The sequence below is a fragment of the Camellia sinensis genome, chromosome 7 (genome assembly GCF_055761805.1).
Source record: "Camellia sinensis isolate YWXY chromosome 7, ASM5576180v1, whole genome shotgun sequence".
Lineage (NCBI taxonomy): Eukaryota > Viridiplantae > Streptophyta > Magnoliopsida > Ericales > Theaceae > Camellia > Camellia sinensis.
In genome coordinates, this window is record NC_138967.1 from 175965713 (window position 1) to 175972832 (window position 7120).

Here is a 7120-nt window from a genome sequence, read left to right on the forward strand (position 1 = left end):
AAGGTTTAGATGAGAAATAATGGGACAAAATAAATTTTAATTCTATTTTTCTTTTTCAAATAAATTAAAACATAATTAAATAAATCATCAAAATAAATTTTGATTCTATTTTTCTCTTCCAAATAAATTAAAACATAATTAAATAAATCGTCAAAATAAATTTTGATTCTATTTTTCTCTTCCAAATAAATTAAAACATAATTAAATAAATCATTAAAATAAATAAGTCTAGCACTATTCATTCTCAAAACCTTGAAAACCATTTCGCAGCAATATTTCAGCAATAATCGTGGCAACTATTTGATTACCTATACTTCTCCAGTAATGACAAAGAGTGAAAGCTTTTATAACAACCACAGCTCCATGAGATGAGAGGAGTACAAGAATAAAAGCTCAAAGGAAGTTATGATAGTATTCTTAACTCAAAAAAGCTTGGTCTTGCACTACAAGAAAAAGCAGAATTGACGACTAAAAATAGAATTTTCGTCACTGAAAGTAGCAGAATTGGCGACTAAAATGGAATTAGTAGCCAAAAGTCAAAGTGAAGACTTTTGGCGACTAAAACAGTTTAGTAGCCAAATGTATAGTTATTGGCGACTAAAAATCAGTTTAGTCGCCGATTATATGGGTTTTAGCGACTAAAAGAATTTTAGTAGCCAAAAGTGAAGGTTTTTGGCGACTAAAAACATTTAGTAGCCAAAAGTATAGGTTTTGACGACTAAAAAATAGTTTGGTCGCCGATTATACGTGTTTTACCGACAAAAATAAATTTTATAGCCAAAAGTGAAGGTTTTTGGCTACTAAAAAAAATTTAGTAGCTAAAAGTGTACAATTGGCGGCTAAAAGTCACTTTAGTAGCCAAAAGTGGAGGTTTTGGCGACTAAAAATAAGTTTAGTCACCAAAAGTGGTAATTTTTAGGCGGGAATGAATTTTTTTAGCGACTAAAATATAATTAGTAGCCAAAACTATAGAATTGGCGACTAAAAAATAGATTTAGTCGCCAAAAGTGGTCTCACTTTTTTTTAGTAAATAATTTATTTTTTATATAAATTATATTGAATAAAAATAATTATGTTTATATATATATATAGTTTTATATTAATACGGGTCAATATACTATATAAATAATATATGTTGCATATATATTCATGTGGTGTTGTAGTGGCATAGTGGAGATAGTGTGCCTCTAAAGGTTTAGAATGTGGTGAGAGGTTGGTGGTTCGAATCTCAAAAAAACCAAAAAAGTTAGTATTTTTTTTTTGTCACCTTTGGCGACTAAAATTATTGGTCGCCAAAAGTGTTTCTTTTGGCGACTAAACGGTTTGGTTGGTGATTCATTGACTATTGGCGACTAAAAGATTAGTCGCTAAATGTATAATTTTAAAAAGTGTAATTCACTATTGGCGACCAAAACTTTGGTCGCTAAAGACTTGTTTTTTGCCGACTAAAAAAGTTTTAGCCGCCAATACCTCCGGCGACCATGTTTTCGCGACAAAACCGGTGACTAAAAAATTTAGTCGGGGAAACTAAAAATGGACTTTTGGCGACTAAAAATTTAGTCGCCAAAGGTGCTTTTTCTTGTAGTGTTGTAAGGGTAAGTTTCTTAAAAAAAATGATAAAATAATAAAAATTGTTAGTCATTTTTTCAGTACTGAACTTCAGAACATATGACCAAAATTCGAGAACACAAGCCCGAATATTGTTTATTTGTTCGGGAATAGGTAATCGAACATTTCGTATTTGTTCAGAAATAGATAATCGAGCATTATTAATGAGTTTTTTTCAGACTTTAAAATCACAAAACCCAAGTAAAATAAAGAACAAGAATTGAAATTGTCAGAGAATTCAAAGAAATCCACCTGAAAAATCACAAATCCAAACTCATGAAAATCACAAAACCCACAAAAAAAGAAATTTTGAATTAATAACCAAAAAAACCTTATATTTATTTTCTCAAGTCATGAATAAGTATGTTGAGATAGAGTAATAATCACCTTCCTGGGTTTTGTTAAGGTTTTTGGGAGAGAGCTTTTTTTAGTTATGGGGGTGTGCATTTAATTGAATAGGTGTAATGTTTTCATAAGAATAATTTTGGTATTATTTGGGAAGAGACGATAAATTTTAAGGGTTTTATAATTTATAAGTGGGAGTCCAAAGAAATGGAAAGTCCAAAATAATTGATTGGGTGCTAATAGCAATACTCTTTTTGTAATGGAAGTGTTTAGATGATAATTATCACATGACATGATAAATTTTGTCTAAGATGTGGGTAGATATTTTCGGTATTATACTAACTAATTTTTTTAAATTATATCTAAATCAAACTATCTTTACCAACTAAATTTAACATCGATAGATAGATATAAATTTTAAAATTAAAATTATTTTTAAAAAGATTATTAGTTAAGAAAATTTAAAAATATTATTATACTGATGATGAAGGACTCAATAATGATTTTTTTTTTTTTTTTGAAATATTGAAAAGTTAAAATATTTGACTTAACTGCTATATATATAGAATGTTTTAAAAGAGTTATGATAAAATATCAATTATAATACTACCATATTGATCAAATTAACAATGTTTTAAAGGAGGAAAGATTAAATGTCCAATATATTACCATATTGATTAAATGTCTAATAATTTCATGACATGTGTATTTTTGTATTTTTAGAATTGAAAAAAAAAACTACATTGACACTTTAAAATTCAAATACTTAACAACATTTTTCTTACATAATAATATAGATTTTAAATTAAATCGGGTAGATAAATCAATACTTAAAATTTTGTAATTAGTATTTTGGATATCTTTTAATTTTTCCTTTTGAATTTTATGAGAGATAATAGATTTGGATAAATCAGAAAGGAGATTATTTTATCCTTTCTTCTAAAAAACATAAATTTGAAATCATTACTATTTTTGTAATTATTGGTTTAATGGTTAGTCAATAATGTTTTTTAAATAAATAAATTTACAAATTTAATTAGAAGTGTTGTAATTTTCACAAGGCTCTTCGTGAAAAGTCTCTTTTGTTTAATATATAGTACAAATATATAGATGGATAGATACATATAGATATGGTTTTGAAAGAAAATTTAAAAATTTTACTATACTTGATGGGTAAAGATTAATATATGAAATATAAAATATTTATTAATTTTTTTAATAAATACATTTTAGATTTTACGATGAATGCATAATTAAGAAATAAAAAAATAAAAAAATTACTCTACTTGAGCTGCGAAGATTAGTGTTTTTTTTTTTCTTAATAGTAAAATTAGTGTCTAATACATGAAATATTTATTAATTTTGTAATACATAGATTGTTCATTTTACAACGTAAATGTATTATCTATTTTTCATTTATAACTCCAGATTATGTTTGAAAATTTTAAAAGATTTTCATATAAGTGACATAACATTTATAAACTAATACTAAATTTGAAGACTTTAAATATCTCATTTATCAAATCTAAAAAAATAAATCCCATTTACTTTCCTTTCATAGATTTGAGTTAATTAAAATATGTTGTCTTGAAAATCCAACAACCAATAACCTTGCAACATGTTTGTTTTTATATTTAAAAAATTCAAAATTATGAGAAATAAGAATTGAAGGTTTGAATTTCAAACACCCTATAACATTTTTGCTTATGTTTGGTAGGTCGAATTTGTGTGACTCGAATGTATTGAAATGAAATTATTTTACCTTCAAAACGATATCGTTTTGAGACATTCGAACCATTCAAGTCATGAAAATTGGAATTACCAAGCATTGTTGTATTATATAATAGAAGAATTTTATACAAAACACTCTCAAAAGGTCTATGTCATATACAATTTGTTATGTTCTTTGTAATATTTAGTTATAATTTATTGTGGTGTTAGTTATGACTTGGTTATAATTTAGTAAATTATGTTAGTTATAATCCAAAAAATCATTAGTTATATCTTATGTGATGCTAGATTATAACTCAATTGTTATTTTAATTATGACTAGATTATGACATTTATGTTAAACAACACCCCAAATAACATAACTTACATATAGTACGCATTACCCATAAGAATAATAATGTTATAAATTACATATAGTACACATTACCCATAAGAATAATCAGTGTGTTTGGTTTGAGTTTTTTAGATTAAGTTTTTTGAAAACTGAGGCCTTATTTGGTTTGTTTTTCAGAAAAATTTTTGAGAAAAATTCTCGACAAACAAATTTTCAAGAGTAATCAAACCAAACAATTTTTTTCAAAAAAAATTTCAAAATTTTGTTTGGATATCTACTTTCCAAAATCACTCTTTTCTCATACATATCAAATCAATCATTTTTTTTTTAAAACTCTCTCCTCAAAACAATTTTTCAAAACCATTTCTGAAAAAAGGCAAACCAAACAAGTTTTCGTACTTTTTATCTCAAAAACTACTTTACAAACAAAAACTGAACACACCCTGAGTTTTTTAGTTTTCGTATTTTTTTGTTTTTAGTGAATACTTTTAAAATTTTAAACATTTTTTTTTTTTACTTTTTTAGATACACCTTACTTAGATGTATCTAGAAAGTAAAAAATTTGTGAAAAAATATTTTAAAAAATTAATAAATACAAAAATGTTCTGAATTCTCATATTTTTTTATTTTTATATTTCTGGTATTTAGTGAATTTTTAAAAGGTTTTTTTCCATAAATTTTTTACTTTTTAAGTATATTTATGTTAAGTGTGTTTAAAAAATAAAAAAATTTCTTACAATATTAAAAAAATTTAGTAAAAATAAAAAATACAAAAAATAAGAAAATAAAATTTTTAAAAATATATTTTTAAAAAAAAGGAACCAAACAAACTAATATTATAAATTACAAGGGTAATTGCCATATACTTGTTTTTAACTCTTCTTTCTCATTTAACAAATTGCATTAGAAGTGCGTATGTAAAAAGGCAAAAGCAATGCATTTACACCCACCATCAATCAGAACCCGGGGGCACAATACCGTGTTGTTAGATCGTCGCGCATTTTTTAAATCTTTTTTGATGATGTGCGTATTTCGTATCATAAGATTCATCGAATAATATTATTTATGAAAAAAAAATAAAGTCAATTAGATATGTATAACTTATAAGAAGACAACATGTTAGTAAAAATATCAAAAAAAAAATTATATTTTATTGATAAATAATACAAAAAAAAATGAAATACAAATAGATCAGGCTGAGGCACGAATGTATCGTTTTCTTTGAGGAGACCAAGCCCACTGCGGTAAGAAGAACCCAAATACCGATACAGCAGTCACAAAACTATGGCTTGTCCCCTCCAGGATACAACAGCCAGACTACTTGTCGTATGATTCAGGCCAACTCTGGATACAACAGCCAGACTACTTGTCGTATGATTCAGGCCAACTCTGCACAAGATGGTGAACCCAAAACTCCACCAAGAAAAACACCCTTCTTTGCTAGTAATCTCTCTTGTATAGAAAATAGTTGGTGTGTTGGTGTAAAAAATAGTAGAAGATATGAACTATTTATAGGCCATTAGGACTTGCAAAATACATCAAAAAATAATAAAGATCATGAACCTAGAGAAAAGGAAGAGTGTATCTAAATAATAACTCACCAACAAAATCATGAATTCTAATTAATTTTCATTCATGAACAAGACAAATGGTCACCAAAGCAATGAATCTCCATTCATAAATAAGATGAGATTCATGAACAAGACAAAAGAAAATTCATGAACAAAATATATAAATAAATAAATAAAAGATATTAAAATGGTCCAACAATCCCTCACTCATTTTAATATCAACAAGGACAAGAGAGATTACCAAACAACGATAGACTAGTATGCATCATGAAGATGTGCTCTGCATTGAACCTTCATTAGTGAAACAGTAACCTCTACTCCAGAGTCAGCAGTGGTCTTAGACTTGAACTATAACTGCTTAGAGAAAATAAAGTATTACTGCTCACATATAATAATCTAGGTGTTGACATGAGTTTTAATAGCCATCACATTACGGCATTATGCTTATCTCAGTTTTCATGAGCATATTTGAGAATAAGCATTATTCTTATAGAAAGCGGCCCTACTTTCATGCTCACATAGGTGAAATCTGTCAAGGATGTTCCTGTAATTGACACACCCTACTCAATAAGAGTTACAGAATTTCATTAAGAGTATAAAAACTCAACTCTCCAACATTACAGGACGAATGCACTTACATCATAGGGATAGATAACAAAATATTAAAGAGTTATATGATTCGTTCTTCTCATTAAATCTAGTTACAGGATCTCTAGTCCCCAGGTTGGGTATTCTCATACATGGTTTATGATTTTATAAGTTTCAAACCCATCCCCCTCGATGTATTCTAGACCCTATCTCTCTCCAAGGCCTTAGTTAACGGATCCGCAAGATTATCACAAGATCTTACATAATTCACAGTTATGATGCTATTACTAAAACAGGATCTCACATTACTGTGTTTCCTTCGAATAGGTTTAGATTTACCATTATAAAAATGGTTGTTCACTCTACCAATAGCAGCAGTGCTATCACAACGAATTAACATATGAGGAATTAGTTTTTTTCAAAAAAGGATTTCATTTAACAAATCTCATGCTGAAGCTAACGCTATATGCTCAGCTTCCATTGTAGAATTAGCAATTATAGTCTGTTTTTTAGACCTCCGACACTACAACCAAAACACATTTTAGTGATACCATACTAGTGGCATGTTCTTAAAAAATGTCACAAAAAGAATATTTGGTTGCATTTTTTAGAAAAATATCATAGAGCCACAAACATACAAGACTCTAGTAGCATTTCAATTAAAAAAAGTGTCACTTCACTACAACAAAAATGTCACTGCAACAAATTTACACTTTAGTGATACTACACTAGTAGCATGTTTTTAGAAAATGTCACAAAAATAAAAATTGGCATTAAATGTTTTAGAAAAATGCCATAGAACCACAAACATATAAGGCTCTAGTGGCATTTCAATAAAGAAATGTCACATCAATCTTATGACATTTTATAAAATAATGACACAAAAAATTATGTTCGTGGCATTTACCAACAAATGCCACTAAACTTTAATCACAATGGCATT